Source organism: Pseudopipra pipra, chromosome 2, assembly GCF_036250125.1.
Source record: "Pseudopipra pipra isolate bDixPip1 chromosome 2, bDixPip1.hap1, whole genome shotgun sequence".
NCBI lineage: Eukaryota > Metazoa > Chordata > Aves > Passeriformes > Pipridae > Pseudopipra > Pseudopipra pipra.
Window position 1 is genome coordinate 3,282,443 of NC_087550.1, and position 20,104 is coordinate 3,302,546.

The window sequence follows — 20,104 nt, forward strand, 5'->3', positions numbered from 1 at the left end:
GAGCTTTTATAATACCACCAATATATTTAAGATGTTGGAGTCCTGCATTTAAGAAAGGTATATAATCCAACTATGTTTTCCTACATTGGCATGAGTATGTCTGAGAGCAAATTCAGCATTAAGTACTATGTTATTTGCCAGTGCCAAAGCTCCTGGAAGATGCTGCCTATCTCTACATGGAAGCAACCTTCATATATCATATATATATATGGCTTTCCAGTGGCTGAAGGGAACCTGTAAGAAAGATGGAGAGGGAATATTTACATGAGCATGTCGTGGCAGGACGAGGGGGGATGAATTCAAACAGAAAGAGAGCAGATTTAGATTAGATGTTAAGAAAAAATATTTGCTGTGAGGGTGGTGAGGCATGGGAAGAGGTTAACCAGAGGTGTCATGGATGTCCCATCCCTGGAAATGAGGCATGGGAACAGGTTAACCAGAGATGTCATGGATGTCCCAACCCTGGAAATGAGGCATGGGAACAGGTTAACCAGAGATGTCATGGATGTCCCATCCCTGGCAATGTTCAAGACTAGGTTGGATGGAACTCTGAGCAGTCTGGTCTAATGAAAGGTGTTGCTGCCCACAGCAGGGGTGCTGGAATGAGATGATCTTTAAGATCCCTTCCAACCCAGGGCATTCTGTGATTCTACATATCCATCTTTTAAGATTAGACACCAGACTACTGTGAAATGGCCTACTCTTAGGCAGGAGAAAGAAAATAAGGTTTCCCTTTACTCTTTTGGGGCTAGAAAGAAAGAACAGAGAGAGAATTTGAAGGCCTCAGTCCTAAGGTAGAGTGTGCTTAGGCTGCAGGTCTCTTTTGGGGAAGGAATCAGGACCAAGCTTCAATGAAGTCATCCCCCCACAGGAGGGGAATGCTCACTGAATGGTGCAGCACACAGTGCTGACTTGTTACCTCAGAGCTGCATCAAATTGATGAGACAGCACACACAAGCTAGACTGAAGCAGAGGTTGTATAAGAACTGCCTGTGCATGTATGCATTCTTCAGAATAGATCCTGGAAACAAAGGACATTCAGGATCACTGTAGTACTTCTGAGAAACAAAATAGATTATCTAACTAAGGATTAAAAAAATAGCCAAGAAACAGCCCTAATCAGAATTTGAACACATAGCCCATTATTTTATTTTATTTCCTCCCCTCCCTTCACCTTGCAGAATTTACTGATGCCCACCTAGAAGTCTGTGAGCATTGAAGAACTAAAGATACATCTACATGTAAAAAACCTAAAGCTTTTGCTCATCACCTGTCATCTGGATGAAGATACACCTCAAAAAAAGCATTGGTTTTCAATAAGGCAATGGTCTGGCTGAAGGTTGTTTTCCCAGATGTAACACAATCCTACTAATTTTAATGGAGCGTGACATACAAGTAACTGGAGGCAGAGTATGATCATTAATTTGGGATTAGAACCACTTTATTCTTACTTTTAAGTATTTTATACAGTGTTTCCTGTCCAAAACATTATACCAGCCCAAATGAAATTGGTTCAAGATTAATTTAGTTAAAGTGATGCAAAACTCCTGTGTAGACACTCTTAAATTGTTTTAAACCTGGACCATCAGACTAGGTTAAATTGATTCCTTACAGGATTAAGCAAAATCAATATATCATCCATTTTTAACCTGTTTAGGACTATTCACTAAGTAAATTACTTTAAAAACCTAATAATTTAACTACAGGTGCTGAGTCCAGCATTTATCATGATGATCACTATTGTTTTCTTGTTTCCCAGTAGCTGCCTGTCTGTCACACTGGGTCTGTCTGTCACATTTATTGCACGGACTCTCATCTGCTTTGAAACTGGTAACTCAGATCTTTGGCATAATGGGTGTGCTGACATTGAGAGGGACTCCTGGGCACACTCACAGTAATTATAACTCTAGAATAATGCAAGTCTGTGTGACAGTGTGGCCTTACTTTAAAGTTCCAGTCCTAAACACCGTATTTTCAGCATTTTGGATTTTCTGTGCATAAATGTTAAACCTTCTTTTGGAATTAAAAAAAGGCCTGTATTTTAGACCAAATACAATTTTGAAATGGTGTGAATAGTAAAAATATTTCCTGGTGTACAGGAGGTTCAGGGGAGACCTTATTGTTCCCTAGAGCTGCTGAAAGGAGGCTGTAGCCAGGTGAAGGTCAGTCTCTTCCCTGACGTAACAAGTGACAAAACAAGTGGAAATGGCCTCAAGCTGTGCCAGAGAAGCTTCAGGTTGGACATCAGGAAGAATTTCTTCACTGAAAGGGTGGTTAAGCATTGGAACAGGCTGCCCAGGGAAGTGGTGAAGTCACCATCCCTGGAGGTGTTCAAGAAATGACTGGAAATGCCACTTAGTGCTGTGGTTTAGCTGATGTGGTGGTGTTTGGTCAAAGGCTGGACTCAATGATCTTGGAGGATTTTACCAAAATTTATGATTCTATGATTCTATTCTATTGTAAGGACTTTCAATCTTCTCGTGAAAATTCTTTTTAAATTGCTGTCTTTAAAGTATAAATCCATATATGGTGAAATTACAAGGAAAAAGAAAAAGCGATACAGGAATCGAGGTGAAGACTCGAGCTTTGAACGGATTAAAAGAAATTACAAAATTAGAAAAATCAAAAATGCCACCAATACCGAGTCCCTTATGTTCAGAGATAGTGAAATTACAAGTAGCTGATATGCAACTTCAAAAAGAACAACATTTTCCCAGTGAGGTGCAGGAAAGCACGTTGTTTCTTTTAGTTGAAACTCAGGGTCTTATTCCTTGTCAGGTGCAAAGCCACACCAGACAGATCCTGTGAAAAGGGACCCCGTGAGTTTGAGAGCTCCACCAAAGAAATAGAAAACATCTTTCTGGTTGCCATGTTGTAGCTAATACATTGCAGAAGCTAGAGAAGGGGAAAAATAATTAAATTCTTATGATAAAATCTAAATTTGATTTTACTATGGAGCAAGTTGTGGTTCAACTGCTCTAATCTTTAAAATACCACTGTAAGCTATGAGTTATATATTATTTAATTCATATTTTTACAATCAAGAAGCCTTTTGGAGAGATCCACCTGTAATTTTCAATCTTGAATTAAGAAGCTCTTGTCTTTGATATCCACATAATATGTGAAGGATATTGAATCTTTTTCCAAGATTTATCACAGTAAAACACAGTAGTCACCAAGAAATTTGTACTATCAAACAGTTCCTTTGTGTTAAGATTTAAAAATTACCAGAAACCTTAGGAAAAATGGCAGGACAGAAAAATGAGAGGAGGAAAGCAGAATTTCCCAGTTAGACAAATCTGTACTTCTTGTAAACATTACATAGACATGGCATTAAGATGTCTCCTGTCATAGCACAGAATGATTGATAAAAAAAATTCAGGCTCCAGACAGCAACAGTGTAGAGTGAAAAAACATGGAGGGTGGGGGACAGGCAGAGGGCAGAAACCCTTCTAGATTGACCTTTAACTGATAAATTGATGATGTCCTCATTAGCAGCAACCCTGCTGCTTGCCCTCAATAAAAGATAATGTCCTGTTGTTAACACTATTCCCATTTCTGTGATTTAACACTACTATTACAGTTCAGATTCTACTTAAGTGGATTAAGGTTTAAATTAAGATAAAATATCGTTGGGTCTGCAGTGTCTGTCCCCGAACCAAGTGGTGCACTGCCATTGCCTGTGACTGGAAATTGGTAAGCTATAGGGGAATTTATCAGATCACATTAGAGACAAGGTTTTCACAAGGTATTACCTGCACAAAACCCAATTTGGTTAGTACAATCTCAGTAATATTTCCTAGCCAGTTAGTCTGTTTATGATAAACTTTTTAATCTGCAGTGACCCACTGCATCATCTTCTCTGAGGATCTCCCTGAGCATCATCTCCTGAGGAAAAAACACCTTTCCAGTATTGTCTTTTATGCAAAATTTGTGAGGTTCAGAATGTAGTGAGATAACGAATCAGATTAACTACTACATGCAACAGATACATGATGCTAAAAATACAGAAAGAGGTGACATTACTGATCTATGATTTGGCTGAGCAATTGTTTTGTTGGTTTCTGAAGAATTGTTTTAAATAGAGAAGCTTAAGCCTTTCAGCTTGGTCCCCAGATGTGCTTACCTTTCAATACCGTATCCTGGGAGCCAGTTTGTATTTTCAAGGTAAATGACCAAAGTTCTAGAGAATGAAGATGTTTAGCAATCTGTCTCATTCACTGTAATTGCAGAGTTATTTTAAATACACACTGAGCCAGATTCTAGGGTCCTTTATTAACAGTGTTTCTTAACATACAAAAATTCTCTACGTTGGCTGAAGCTTCTAAATAGTGATATACTGTAGGAACTATCACCACGCAACAGAAAGCAATATTGTCACAGGAAAGAACAACATTGTTTTAAACATCTGATCGTCTATTATATCAGTGCTGTTTGCTGTTTTCACCAGTACATATGATCATATATAAATAGATATGACCATGCAATCTACCACTCACCTTTGATCAAAAGCAGACCAAGTCTTTGAGACTATCCCAAGGGCAACCTTCCATTGCGGTGGCATTCTTGCATAAAAAAAACCTATTTCAAATTCAACACAAATATCACAATATTTTTGTTTCCACCTGGGTGAAAGCAAATGGACGTTGTCGTGATCTCATGAGACCCAACAGCATGGTCTCTGTGGACACTTGTCACCAGTGTGAACCTTTGGAGCTACTGGGACCCGGGACCGCCTGTGGGAATTGCTGTTTCATCCTGGATTTTTTTCAGGAAAAAAAAAAAAATACACAGACACAATTGCAAGAAGCAGCTGCCACTCCACAGAAAGGTATGCAAGCAACAGAAGGGCTGACTTGAACAACAATATCCAAAAGATTTGAATAATGTGAAATTATCCAAAAGATTTGAATAATGTGAAATTATTCAAAGTGAACTTGCAATTGGGACTCATTTCCTCATAGAAATGAAATTCAGGGGAGAGGAAGGAGGTGCCTCTTCCCGTAAATCAAATAATATCAGTACTTTCTTTTAGTGGTTTGTATCTGAGAGTAGAAAAAATTCCATCTCTTTTATCCTGGCTAAAGCAGAGCCTGGATTTGGTGTCCCAAATATAGGTTCTTTTGCCTGGTAGCCAGGAAGCCAATCCACACACAGAGTCAAGCTATTTATTTCATGGCTGGGCAGAGATGGGTGCTGGGTGGTAAATCCACAAAGCTCCCACACCCTCAGTGTGCTGGCTACTTGCTTTTATACACTTCAAACAGGGAAAGATCAACATTTCCCATACATGCAACAACCTAAAGCTATAACCAATGGCTTCCTCTGCTTCCATTTAATGGTACACAGGTATTTTCCTCTGCGTCCTCTGTGGAGAAGGGGCTTATGTGAGTTGGGGGCTTCATTATGCTAATGGCTAAAAGTTAGCACAAACTTCAAGTAAAACTCTTCTGTGACTCGATCAGCAGCTTTTGCAGTGTTATCTCCTTGCCTGATTGGATTTAGGGTGTCATCCTTTTCAGGTGTTCCCTCCTAGTTTCTAGTAGCTGTCTACAGAGATAAAGTGTATCATGTACAGAAGAGGTTTGACAAGATTTTGTCGGCTTCTTAATCCCACATCCAAGTTTCTGGAACTTTGGCAAACTCCAGTTTGCCACTTTCTCAGGGGTATCACATCCACATTAAATGGTCCAGTATTGCTACTAGATGTGGGATAAACTTGTCAGGAGAAATGATGACAACGGGTCTTTTGGCGCTGAAAACCTGAAACTCAGAAACCGCATCAATTTTAATTATTCAAAGTTATCATTGAGTAGTCCTGGTTTAGTTTAGCAGCTGTTTTTATGAACTTTAAGTATACTTGGATGGGGGCAGAATTATGTGAAATATTATACCCTTATGTCCTTTAAGAAATATTAGATTTTTTAAAAAATCTATGCTGATCACAGCTCTTACATGTGCTGATCATAGCTCTTACACACCTATTCCATGTCATGTGTATTCATATTTAAAGACAAAAGTATTTCTACTCAAGATGCTGAACCTTGACTAATATATATACCTTATTTTTCTTAAAATGGTATTGTGTGTGTGTATATATTTTTTTAATCCCCCCCCCAAAAAAAATTAAAGACAACTGTTTAATGAGCTGCCCTTTGAAGAGATAATTCAGAGGATTAAAGATGTACTTACAATTATTCAGTTATATAATGTGACTTCTTTCACACTGTATTTAACAGTAGGTGGTTATTTTATAATTTTATGAACTTAGCATGAGTGAGAAAAAATCTCTTTAAATTATTAATGCAATTACTGCTCCTGTCCTATTCCTGTAGTTACCCTTGATATTTGATTACAAAAAATAGCTTTAAAAATTCAAATGTTTTGAAGTTACACCTTGATAGAATATATGCAATAGAAATGTCAAACACTATCAAAAGTTAGAAATTTTAAAAGGCTCTGTAAAGCAGGTTTTCAGTGTTAACATGAAGCACAAGGGAATATTTTGGGGATGACTATTTTTAAAGTTGATAAATGTTGTCATTAGTGATACTTTTGGAATATTGCAACTTTTTACAAAGATCAGAGAATGCCTTTCATTAGAGTTATGACCTGGCTCCACAGAAACCACTGGCAAAACTCCCACTGACTTCAGTGGTGTTTGTGCTTTTTCCCCCCAGTTGTTCTGGTGTTGGCAATTTCTCACTGAAAGCATTACTCTTATTTTTTCAAGAAGAATTGGATGTAATCTAGATTTTTCTTAATATTTTGTTCACAGTGTCATCTCCACACACAAACTCTACAGGGTGTTTAACAGGACCCGAGCACAGCTCAGAATTATGGGTTGGGAACACAGCATTGGGGCTCCCAAAAGCCTTCAAATGCTGTGATGTACTTTCTGTCAGGCATTTCACCAGTTTATGTTGTCACCCTTTTCATTCTTCTGCAATTGCTCTGTTTTGTGAAAAGGGAGGAGCTGAGCCAGCCATCATCTCTAGGAAAAGGCAAATTTTGCAGGAATTGCTAGAGAACAAGGAAGGAGGCAGAAGTAATGTACCTACACTTGAAGAAGTGCTGCATCCCAACCACTCCATCCTTGTGGGGATGGAGGGGCTGGGATGCAGCAATGTGCATAAAAGGAAACAGAGGTGTGGGTTTGTCGACGTAAGACAAATATGCAAGAGTTAGGGAAGATACATGAATTGAAATATTTTTCATTTCTTTTAGCAACATCCTGTGATGACACAGTTCTTGCCCAGGAACTGTTTGGCTTAAATATTAAATATACAGATAATAAAAGCTCTGCTTTGAAAGATATTGGAGAAGAGATCAAGAGGAATAAGAAGTTTAAATAACTTTCCAAATGTCATAAAGGCCTCCTGACAAAGAATGAAATTACTCAAGCCATCTCAACAGACCAAAACATTACGAAAAACAAAACTCCCCCAAACAATCAAAAAACCCAATCCCAAGCCAGCAACAAACCCTACACCAAAAAACCTCCTCCTCCAAAAAAAAATTACAACTTTCAGATCTCTTTTCTCCCTCAACCATTTTGCCTATAAAAGGCCATATAACTACTACCTTAACTTCAACAAACAAGGTTGATTACAATGGGTAAAGAGTAAATCACAGACTTTTTCAGACAATTGACCTCCTTTTAGACCACTGGCTTCTTTCCTTTTTCTTCTTCTCCAAGTATTTGATGCTGATATGCAAGATGAGTTATGTAGCTTGGCTTGTTTGGGTTTTTTTTAGGTTGATTTTTTTGGGGAAGAGGATCTTTGTTTGTTTGTTTGTTTTTGTTTGTTTGTTTGTTTTTGGTGGGGTTTTGTCTTTTTCTAGTTTTTTTTTAATTATTATTATTTTTATTTCAAATAAACTTTGGGTATGGCAGTTAATGTTGGATTCTTTTGACCTTTCTCTGCAAATATCTTGAATCTTTTCCAGATTGCTCAGTGGCATTACTCTACCAATTCAGCTGCACCACTTGAATTTCTATTGTGATGAATACCTGAAAAAAAAAACCCAACAACTTTCTGTGTGTGCATGTATTTTGTCAACAATATGTGGAAAACCAGCAGTATAATAGTGCTAAAAAACAGGAATCAAAAGTTTGTTCTTTGGACAAAAAAAAAAAAGGAAAATTATAAAGTGGAAATAAAAAATCATCTGTGTTTATGGGGTTTTGTTTAGCTTTTCTTTTTTTTTTTTTATTTTAAACCAACCAACCAACCAAAAAAGTGTTCTCCACTTAAGCAGGGTCATGAGAGACAGAGGCCTCTAAGAGATACCATTATACAGGTGCAAGAGAACAAGGGGGAACAAGCATTTCTGGAGATGTAAAGATGTATTTTTCTTTCAAGTTAATCTTGCAGGTTTAATTCTGAGACTGCATGAAGTGATTTAAAGGTCAGAACACTGAAAGCAAAAGCAACAATCCACGTGCACCTTTTTCCTATCACTTGCAGTGAAAGTCTCACCTGTGATTCACACAGGCTGGTGAGCACTTATGGAAAACCCCGTGCCTCGTATGTGAACACCTCCTGAGGGAAAATCAGTCATTTCACACAGCACTAATGATAGCTTGCCAGTGTTAAATTAATGCCATCCTTGGGGAAAAAGGTAATAACATTTTTTCATATTAACCTAACTGGCTGCAGGACTCTGCTCTAGTTCTGTTCAAATTCATCAGCAAAGCCATTTTTTGTACAGTGCCTGGAGTTGGAAATTTTGATTCTCGGAGCTGAGAGGGCAAATGGCAGTTTCTGGTGTTCTGCTGGTGTCTGTAATTACCTGTGATCACAAACTACATTTATTCTCCTAAGACATAGCTTAAGTATAAAACCCAATCATATTCCATAAAACCTCAAAAGAAATGTTTCCATCAAGAAATCATTCACTTAGCCTTTTTAAATCAACCATTCGTCTCCAGTATGAAATACACTACAAAAACCAAAGCTGAATTAGGAAACTGAGACATAAAGCAGCATCTACAGGTTAGAACAACAGTTCTTCAGATAAAGACTTTATATGCTCATTCATTTAATATGCCTTGTCTTTTCAGCTACAGAGAATAACATTGCTTTGCCTCAAAAGATTGAGTCCTAGGAGAAGAAACTGAACTGAACAAAAAAGAAAATCAGAGGGTGGACATCTTTTAGAAAACTTTATTCATTATACAGTGGTCTGCTTTTTATCATGCACACTCTTTGAAAGGAGTAGGAAAAATACTCCTGAGTTATTCTGTGCAATATGATGTCAAAATTCAGTGGAATTGAAAGCAACAAAAAAAGCCTAGGTTTTCAGAATAGAGAAAGGACACATATGTTCTTGCTTCCTCTGAAGCATCTCTGTAGTGCAGCTCTTTAACACTATGAACTAAATTTTGACTTATTACTAATAAACTTTCATCATAATGTGTTGTAGTTTGTCATTTGTAGCATTCTGAAATTGTTGCATCACATATGAATGTTACCAACAAACAGCAATGCTACCTGCCAGACAAGGGAAATGAAGATGAATTTTATACAAGAATTAAATCCTGCTTGTTTTTCTCCTGAGGACAGATTCTCTGGGCCACATCCTGATTCTTTTCTGGGTTTTTGGGGGGGTTTTTTTTGAGGTTTCTTTCAGACTTTGCTTATGTGAAGGTGAAATTAGAAGCCTCAGCAGTCAGCCCACTTGTTAGAGTAATTGCTGTAATTGAACTAACATGAGCAATGCTTGGTCCCCACTTAAAAACTGAGGGGAAATCTACTTTGGTGAACTGCAACACCACTACCCAGGCTGCAGTTTGATGATGAGAGTGTCACAATGGTAGGAGTGTCAGCTCTAGAGAGCAACATCAACTGTGAGAACAGAAATTAGACTAGAGTACTATTGCAAACTAACTCTGTGTAGGTGCATTTAGAAACTTAATTCTCTTATTAAGCTAATTCCCTACTAAAACACCTTGCATTTTTCTTTGTAAGTCAATACAAGTCACTTTACATCCTATTACCCATGAGAACTTTAGAAAACTTCATTTAAAATTCATGGGACACTATTATCTAATGATTCATTTCATGAATAAGTCATGTTCCTGGTTTCTAGGCCACAAATGCTCCAGACCCTGCACACCTAGTGATCTGTTCATAAGAACATTTTAATTGCCTTGTTTTTTGGCAAAAGTGGAAGGTAAGATCAGTCTGTGGAACGCATGACAATAGTTCCAGAGAAACCTTTAAACACATACAAAGAGAATCCACATGATACAGGACTGCTCCTGCTGCTATCCAGAGGAAAGCAACCTCTGTTCTAATCATCTCACTTTTTAAATATCATAAGAAAAGCTATGAAAAGAAATTTTACAGCTATCATTATGAGAAAATGGGAACTGATTACTAAATCATGACAAAAACAGAAGGCTGGAGTCTAAAGACAAGTTGGACAAAACCTGAACCACAAATTCTCAAAACACCTCTCAGGTATGTACTTCCAAAAGCAGAGCTCTTAAATGTAACAGGAACTGGGTATTAATTACAGCTGTTCTGACTAAACTTCCATGTAAGAATTTGATAGATTATGGTCCTTGCACGTACTTAATACTTTCAGCCAAAAAACTCCAAGTGCTTAACAGCGTCTCCTCCTGCAGGCAGCCTCAGGAGGATCCCATAAAACACACTGTTCTTCAGACCCCCTCCCCAGGGAGTTCTGCACCTAGCAGGAGTGACTCCTAACTGCAGAACCGGCTGAGGTTTGCAACTACTTCTCCCCCCCTCGGCTCAGGTCAGGGTAAGGACGTTGCTTCGCTGGTGGATGTTTAAATTAACAAATCAGACTGAGCTACACGTTAAAAAACTCAATTAACACTAAAACAGGGCTCAGTGGAACATCTCCTGTTTATAATGGCCTTTCTAGATCAAAGGTAGCTCTGCTCCCTCTGCCAGGAAGCACAATATTCACTCTAAGTTTTTAAAAACATAGAGGAACAGAAAGCAAGGTTCAGTCACACCGCCTGTGAGGCAATCTCATATTTGAAATTCCACTGATAGATGGATGTAGAATTGCTCCCCCCAACTTACTGCAACCTGAATCTCTTGTGAGCCCATCTAGGGACTGCAGCAGCACATTTGGTATCTCCTAAGCCCCCGTTTGCCAAGCTGCCAGAAGAACAGACAGATCCACTGGTGCCACCCCGTGGAAGTTCAGATGAGGAGCACAAAGGGGGTGTATCAAACACCTGTTTCATCACTGTACTCATTTTAAGGAGGTGATGAGATCTGTCTGAGGCTTTATGCATCAAAGCTTTAGATCTTAGAAACTGATTGAATTGAATTTTTCAAGTGGATTTCAAGTGGATTCAGATTTCCACTGCTGTTGAACTGAGCTCCAGTGCTTTGTATTTGGCCAGGAGTTAGATATGCTCTGCACACTCCTCCTCTCTCATTTCACACACGTTTCTGCAGAAGATTATCTAACTCAATAACTAAGTTGTTGTTCAAGGAAAAGCAGTTACATTTGTGTTGAGAAAATAACCTGAATAAAAAGCTCTACATGGTAAATGCATCTGAATGACCTGGAAACAGCATGAGGAGTATTCAGTCTCACCTTACACGCTTAATTGAAGCATCTCATACTCCTTTGATCCCCTATAGTAACTCAAAGACGAGTTAAAACCAAGGAATTACTATATTTCTAAACAAATCACTTTGAAATAGGCAGTCTCATGACCAGAGGAAAGTCATTAGGTTGAAAATCCATGCTGAGCTGTAAAGTGCCTTATATATTCCTTGATGTATTACCAGAAAAATACTTATTAGAGCAAAGTATGGTAGAATATTCAATAAACTCTACATCCATAAAATTTGCATTTTTTCACTAGTATTGAATGTTTAGAGACTTTTTCAAATATATTTCTTTAAAGGATTTAATCTTAAAAAATAAAATAACCATACAAAAAAAAAAGAAAAGCACCACAGAAGCTGATTGTATTTTTTAAATGCAACACAAGGTTTGTTAAGTTTTGCCACTCCCCCAGAGGAAATAGAAAGTATTGGTTTCCAGTACTACTTCACAGAAACTGGTGTGCTGTTTAACAGAAGAATCTTATTATTTATTGATTTTTTTCATTTAATTAAGAAATTTATTTAAAAGAAAGGTAATTTAGGTAAAATAAGGTAAAAAGAGAATAAAGAAAAAAAATATTCTGGTTTTCATAGTGTGCATATCAAATATCTTCTTCTAATTAATAAATTAGAAGAATCCCAACACAGTGTTACCTTATCTGAGGCCGTTAAAATATTGACAGAAACCTTTCCATTGTCATCTGATGGAAAGAAGAAAATTTCTTTAATTTTCCCCCCACCACTGGGACATGCCCACCTATTAATTGGAAAGGAACACTAAAAGCTACACGTTTCAGGTGTGCATTTGTCTTAAAATAAGTAGCAATAACAACATCATGCACAAGTGTAATATTTTTCTTAAACAAAGGAAGTATTGCCCTTCATGTCAGAAGAAACTGGGGTGAACCCACAGTACCTGGTAGCAGTGCCCACTGCTTGACACAGGAATCTTAGGTGAATTTAGCCCTGTACTTTTTGAGTACTCTTACATGGACATAAGAATATGAAGAAAGAAAATTAATTTTTTTTTTAAATATTCTTCCTGTGAAAATGTCATAACCTCGTGATAATAGTTTTTATTTTGTCAATGTAGCATTCATTGCCCCTCTATAAGTTGCAAGGCAAATATATATATTTCCAAACATGTATTTTGAAATACAATGAATTAAAGAAGTGTTAGAAATCCCAATCCAAGAGTTTAAATCTTGATTGATCTTTAAATAGTGGTTAGAGTTATTTTCCTTTTTCTACTTATAAAACCCCCCACCATTATGTTGCCATCAAAGCCGGTGACAAAACTACACAGGAGAATTTGAATGTAACTTAGAAAAGTTCACTTATAAAAAAAAATTAACTTCAATAAGCAAAATTATCATAGCCTGTCTGTGCAGAATCTGAAACTCCCCTTTTACCCCCAGCAGCAGACAGTGCACAAAGAGCTGTCTCTACACCAGCAGCAAAGAGGCTGAACCCTCTTAATCCCCTCAAACTGGTGACAGGAGCATCAGCACAGAGGCACCTCCATTTTTCAGGTCTTCACTTCCACCTAAAATTTGCAGAGCACTTAATTTTTGCTGATTTACACCCCTTTCCCTGACTCACTTTGCCCTTTTGCCTGAAGTGGAGTGTCTAAACATGGCTATGATCTAGTCTTTTATCTCTTTGTATTTACGTTGTATTATGACCTATTAAAAAATAGAATAAATATTTAGAACAATTAAAAGAGGTGGGGAGAGGAGGCAAAGTGAAAAGAAAAAAAAGAGGAACTTGGCATTTCAGAGATCAGTTTTGATTTAGAGTATGGAGAAAAAAAAAAAGAATAATATGTGCCTTTGTTTTGGAAAGTTGACATGGGCTGGTGGAGGTGACATTTCTACAAGCAATCCCTGGCTCAGTCCTCAGTCATCACTGGTAGTCACCTGTTCCATGAGCCCTTTCCCTCAGCATAGGGTCTGGGACACCTCACTGGTGAAGGCTGATGAAAAGAAAGCCTCAAATACCTCAGGTTTTTCTGTGCTCTTGGCTTTATCTGTGTCCATTGCTACTAAATCACTTCCTACCTCCTCTTATTCAGCAATGACCACGTTTTTCTTGTTCAGCTAAGAAAATTAGCTTTCACCTCTCTACATTGGTTGTACAGAGAGTAAAAATTAATTCCATACAAACAAGTGATGCAGCTCATGTCCCACAGTTCCAAAAAAACCCCACTCTTATAGTTCATTTGGACTGGAGAGTCTTCAAATCACCAGGTGGTTTAAAAGATGCTTTAAAAGCTGCCCATGATAAAACTTATTTTCTTCAGTTTCTCAAGCTACAGAGTAAGTAACCAGAAAAAGCTGTGGCACTGAGGGCATTTGGGGTCGTCAGTACCTGTGATCAGACTCCATCATGGAGGAAGTAGATGCATTAAAAAAAAAAAAAGTCTATTTATCAATAAGTAAGAGGAAAATAAATAAACCTTTACTCTTTCTATGACAAGCGAATAGTAATTTTACAGAACACCAGAGTTATAGAAAAAGGAATGAAATGAAAGAAAACAAATTAATATAAGATGTTTCCAAATTCTAGCCAAGCCCAGGAGGGAATATGTAATTATTTTCAGATTGTGCAGCTGATGTGGAAAATTTCACATGTAATTGTTTATCTATTAGTTATTTATGGGGTCAAGGAACTGCAACTTCATCTGGTTTGGGAAGAAAATCATTATCAGATTTTTATTTTCATGAATATTTTCTAGCACCATTCATATTTATATTCCTCGTATTTGTATTGATGTGTCTATCTGTAAGAGGGAAAGAGAATAAATGAACTTTTTAATGTATTTTATCCCATATATTGAATGCAAAATATTTTATTGTACTTCAAGAAAATAACTTATTATACACATAGGTTTCAGTTGAGTCTGTCTTCATGCAAAAACCACTTAAATTCATTATAAATTAAAATAATAAGAAAACCTATTTAAAGTTAAAAGCTTAAAGCTGTTCCTGAAAGAGCAATGATTATTACTGTCAAACATATGATTTCCATCACAAGATTAAATCTATGCAGAAGATCTGAAAACATACTTTAGTTGCCAGTAAATAATAAATCAATCAAAAGACAGTACAAATGATTGATCAAGCTGTAAAGAAATCCAAAACAGCAGAACGTGGATGGTACTCTGTCTAACTCATATTGTTTTAAAAAAATTAATTTCTTAAATGGAAGAGCTGACCATTCATTTTATCTACTTTTGCTGGAACTGGAGAGGTTTGACTATTAGAAGCCTTTGTTAAATAACAACCTTGAGATGGGACAGGATATTTTAATGTTCCTTAATATATTTGCTTAACAGAAACGCCATAATGGGATCTGAAATACTCAGTATAAAAAATAAAGAGATATTCTTAGGGAAACACAAACCTAACTGTCCAAGAATGTATTTTAAGAGGCTTAAAAGACACATTAAAACCTCCTAAAGAATGTGAAAGTTTATCATGAAGTGTGAAAAAGAATTGATTTTCCTTTTTGTAACTGTATAACACAGAAGGTCAGTCATTTAATTTGTTACCATAAAGTCAATAAAGCCCAGTTTTGAACCAAGAGCAGTGCTGGAAAATACACAAACAGCTGCAGAGGAATGAGACAGCAGGGGAGGAAATTTCTGGAAAAAAAAAGAGTTTATTTTAATGCAATTGATAGCTTCATTTTTTTATTTTATAGGGAGTTTTGATAAATGTTCATGGTGGTATAACTGATAGGTTCAGAAGTTACTATACTGTATTATTATTTCATGCAAAAAGAACAGAAATATTGACATTTGAATATTGAAATTTTCCAGGCACTGTACTAAGCACAGTCTTGATTAAGCACTTAATTATGAATTCCTCTTCCTAATAAATTCAGGAAATTTTATTGATTTAGATCAATATTGATTTAGATCGATAGATCTTCAGCATGGAATTGGTGAAGTAAAGGAGGAGAGAGGAATCAGGAAGAGATTAGTCCCTTTAAGACCCTGGTGACTGAAAGGAAGAATTCCTGGGCAAAGCCAGTCAAAATGAGAAGAGTAAACTGCACAAATTTTGTGTGCTTTTGTTGTGTTAAAATGTAATAAGTAAAATATAAGTTGTTTTAAAAAAATTATATGTTAATAAGATCTCATAGTCAAAAGCATTCATGTGAAAAAAAGGTAATTTTAAAAAATTCTCTTCGTGGTTTACTTGATCAAGTAAAATCTGAAACAATTTGAGTCATTTATTTAAATAGTCATCAGCAGTCCACTATTTATCTTAAATAGTCTCCAAATTCTTGTAGATAGAATATTTAAACTTCACCTCAGAAATCTGAGGTCATGTCACAGTTTCACTGTTAATGCACTCCAGTCCGAAGTCACTGACAGTGACTAAGTTGTCACTGTATTCTTGAAACCATCTTCCTCATGCTGACTTTCACAGATTTTTGAGAGCAGCCTTTTTATATGTAAAGTCAGGAAAAGTCACATGTACCTGATAATTCCAAAAATCAAAGCTAACACATGTTGGACACCTAAACTGGAGGCAAGAAAAATGCGTTGCAATTTTTGAAAAAAATATTTTCTTAATGACATGTGCTTCACTTTCTTCTTCTGTCAAAGACATACACTACCTAGCTCAAAGATATTATGAAACTTCATTTCATAAATAAATATATGCTAGTATATATTTACTATAAATTACTGTAAATATAGATTTTACATATAGGCGTGCTTTTTGTGTTTGTTTTTGTCTTCGTGTGTGCACCTCGATGTATTCAATCCAAACTACAAAGTGCAGCTGGGCAAGCAAGCACTCCCTAAACATCAGAAAATTTTAAAACTAATTGTGAAAAAATCCATTATGTGTTTAGGGCTTGAGCTTATCAATTTTATCAGCAAGTTAGAGTGAGATCATTCATGTTACAGTATAATGTGTCTAGGGGAAGTCCAACCATATGAAGCTGTTTTTTGCTTCTATTAAAATATCAGAGTTATCAAATCCAGGTTTTGAACCTTCTGTTGACTTCTGCCATCGAGTGTCCCTACTGAAAATAATCAGTGAGACCAGAAGGGGTGCTACCAAACATCAGCCAAGGGTCACATGGTCTCAAAATCTCTTTTAATGAAGAACAAAATAAGCTTTTTATTTCCATGCATGAGTCAATAATCATTGCTCTCACAGGTTGTTTTGCAATAGCATAAAGGCAAAAGAAGATTAGAATTGAATGGCATTTTTTTTCAAAAACCCAATCCCTGCTACAAGCATTTGAAAAACTGCTAAACTGATAAGGAATAACCTTCTCATCAGTCTCTGAGGATGCAGAGATTGCTAAAGAGTGGTGACTTTTTTCCTCAAGGGAAGAAAAATTCCAAGACTTGCCCTAATAATACAAATTATCTAAGTAGTAGATCTCTTTTAAAACCAAGGGGTAAAAACCCAAGAGTGCTTTGTATTATTTGTACTCTAGCTGTGGAAAGACCAATGAAAAATTCAATAGATACTCTTTTAAAAAGAAAAATTAATGATTAGCAGCATTTACTACTGATGATATCCACTGCTTGCTTGGGCAGCAAAAATCACAATTAGTTGACCAATTAGTTTTATAACACCGTGTTATCTTTCTCTTTTTCCTCATAGATCTTTTTTCTTTGGAGTCAAAGAGCAGAGAATATCGTATAGTTTGTTAGCACAGATGAAATCAGCTAAAAAAATACCAATTATGGGAGGTTTTTCCTTGCTCCTCAGACACGAGAGATTAACTGCAAGGTTCAGAGGTCACACACAATGCCTTCCAAATATGTTATGGCTTTAATCCTCTCCCCCAGTGTCCCAAGGAGGAGGGTAAGAGGTGTATAATGATATAGCAGGGGACTGGCTTGTTGCTCAGTTTAAGCTTGGAAGTGTGTGATTGAATTCACAGTGTCACAGACTAGGTCAGCAATAGTTAGCAGTATTTTAATGGATCTCACCACCAAATGAGAAGAAACGGTCCTTGGAGCATCTCCCTGAGGGAGGCACAAAGGGTGTGTGCTCTGGTTATGCTTTTGGTGATGGGTCACATGTACTGCAGACAGCAGAGACATTTTTTTTGTTTAGGGAAAACAAGATAATAATTTACCAGGCAAGAAGATATTAACTGCCATATAACAAGAAAATTCTGTTTTCCTCCTTTATATTTAATTAGACTAATTTAAAACCTGAACTATGAGAACCGTTGAATCTGTTGTCCTACTAAAATAAAATAAAATAAAAAAATCAAAACTGGATTGTGCAGATATACAGGCTATAGAAACAAGTCAGATTCACACAGATAACAAACAGAAATTCTAAAGGAGACTTTAAGGTCTTTAACAAATAACACAGAAATAAAAGACAGCTCAAGGCCTTGCAAACTACTTCAATGCAGCAGCACATTAAAATTTTACTTTATTGTTGGTTTTTTTTATGTAAGAAATGTCAAAATGTTCCAGTCTACTAGAAACATTACATAGGAAATAGATCCAACAGTGCCAACTGAGATTCATGCAGTTTAAACTGAACAGCATAGACTCATTTACTTGTTCTGTTCAGAAGTCTGATCCATCATTCAGGACCGACAAGAGTTCATGTCTGTATTTAATTCTCAGCTGATGCAATGAGGAATAGCTCTGCTGGCTTCTGTGGCAATAATAATGTTTATAATCAAAGAATTATGATTCTATTCTTTTTTATACTGAGCATTTTTAAATACTAAATATGCCAGAAATCACTTTAAAAAAGAAACTGCTTAGATATACCCATAGGCAAGGAAAATGCAAATTCCAATAAGAATTTTCACAGATTACTATACCAATAAAATAGTCATTCTGTAGTTGTTGCCTTCTTATAATTGTTTTACATGAATACTCAAGCAAATTAGTTTACTCACAGGAATTCCAAGGAAATTTTATTCATCAATTACTAGGCAATTTTCAGTCTGTTTTAAACATCTCGTTGTGAGTATTTTCATCAGAGAGCTGAGCCATCTGCTTATATGGTAAGAAAAGAAGACAGACAGTTCCTTGCACTGAATTAACCCAGCAGCACATCTCACAAACTGATTTTCAAACAGAGAGCTCGGAGTGCTGTTGGTACGACAAGACGTTGTCAGACCAATTACTCACACAGAAATTGCAGCGTAAAAACATTGAAAAGCAAGAATTCTTCTCAACTTTCTCAGTTTTATCACTGTCTTGACTTTCTCTCCACCACAGCAAAGCAGCTCCTGCTGCTTTCCTTGCTACTGTACACCTCAGCCTTCCTCTGGGGCAGGAATCACTCACCCCTGGGCAGTTCTACCTCTGGACTTTGCCTTAGCACAGCACGGCCCTGCTGTGTTTCCCTTCTGGAAACCAATGTAGTCAAGAGAAATGGCAAAAAAAAAAAGACACGTGAAAGGCTCCCTTGATACATTTTTCCAATAAAAATGGCTTTTATAATTTCAAAAGAGATTCAGCAGTTTCTCCTACTAAAACTGCTCCGACTGCCTTTGACATGTCATCTTAAAGTACACGTAAATAGATGAATTGGCAAACAAAGTCACAGTACAGCTGCTTGATGGCATAAAATCTGGACTAAGCTTTACATTTTATATCAAGGAGCTTTACTATGGGAGTTGCAGCTCCTTGACTAATTCAATTTGTGAGCATAATATTGAATATTAACACGAAGCTCAAGCATTGTTCTGGTACATACTACACCTTTACAGTTCTAAAAGCTTCAAAATATTCAAGTGAAATCAAATCAAACTGTCATTTTAGAATGCACAGCTGAATAATATCCATAATGAAATGAACTGAATTAAATAAAAAGCACCCTAATTTCTCTATTGGCAACATAGGAATTAACTCGAGGGAAGTGAGCTATATGCATTTATATGCAGCTGTAGTAGTGATTTTACTTTACATTTGCATATTAAAACCTGCATTCCAGCAAAGCAAATGACTTTGATAAATTGCCTTGCCCATAATTATTGAATGTTCTTATGCATCTTAAAAGACTTCAGACAACTTTTAACAGAAATATGACATTTCACACAGGGATAATTTTTATACCCTTTAATTTTTTAAAGCCTTTTTCTTTTCTCAGAGACAATTGTTAACGGATCTTGTCATATGCTTTTAAATTAAAAAGTGTATGAAATTATAAGTTGGTTAATTTTTTTTTCAGTCCGTTTGTTCTTTTTCATTTTTGACTGATACGCTTTCAAAAGTTGTTTAATTTTATACGTTTTCAAGAATGGTAATTCTTGAAAAGATCTAAAATGGCAATATGTTACAATACTGCTATTGTGCTAACACCACAAGCTTTGTGGTACTTTTTCTTTCCTTGTAGTCTGGAATGGCCAAAATGAGAAGATATCATGTATTTATGTAGTGTTTTAATGGTATCCTAATGTGTCTTTTATTCCTTTAAATCATAGAAGCTCAGCATTTACTGTGCTTTCTTGGCTTGTTCATCCACTGGCTTACTGAAATA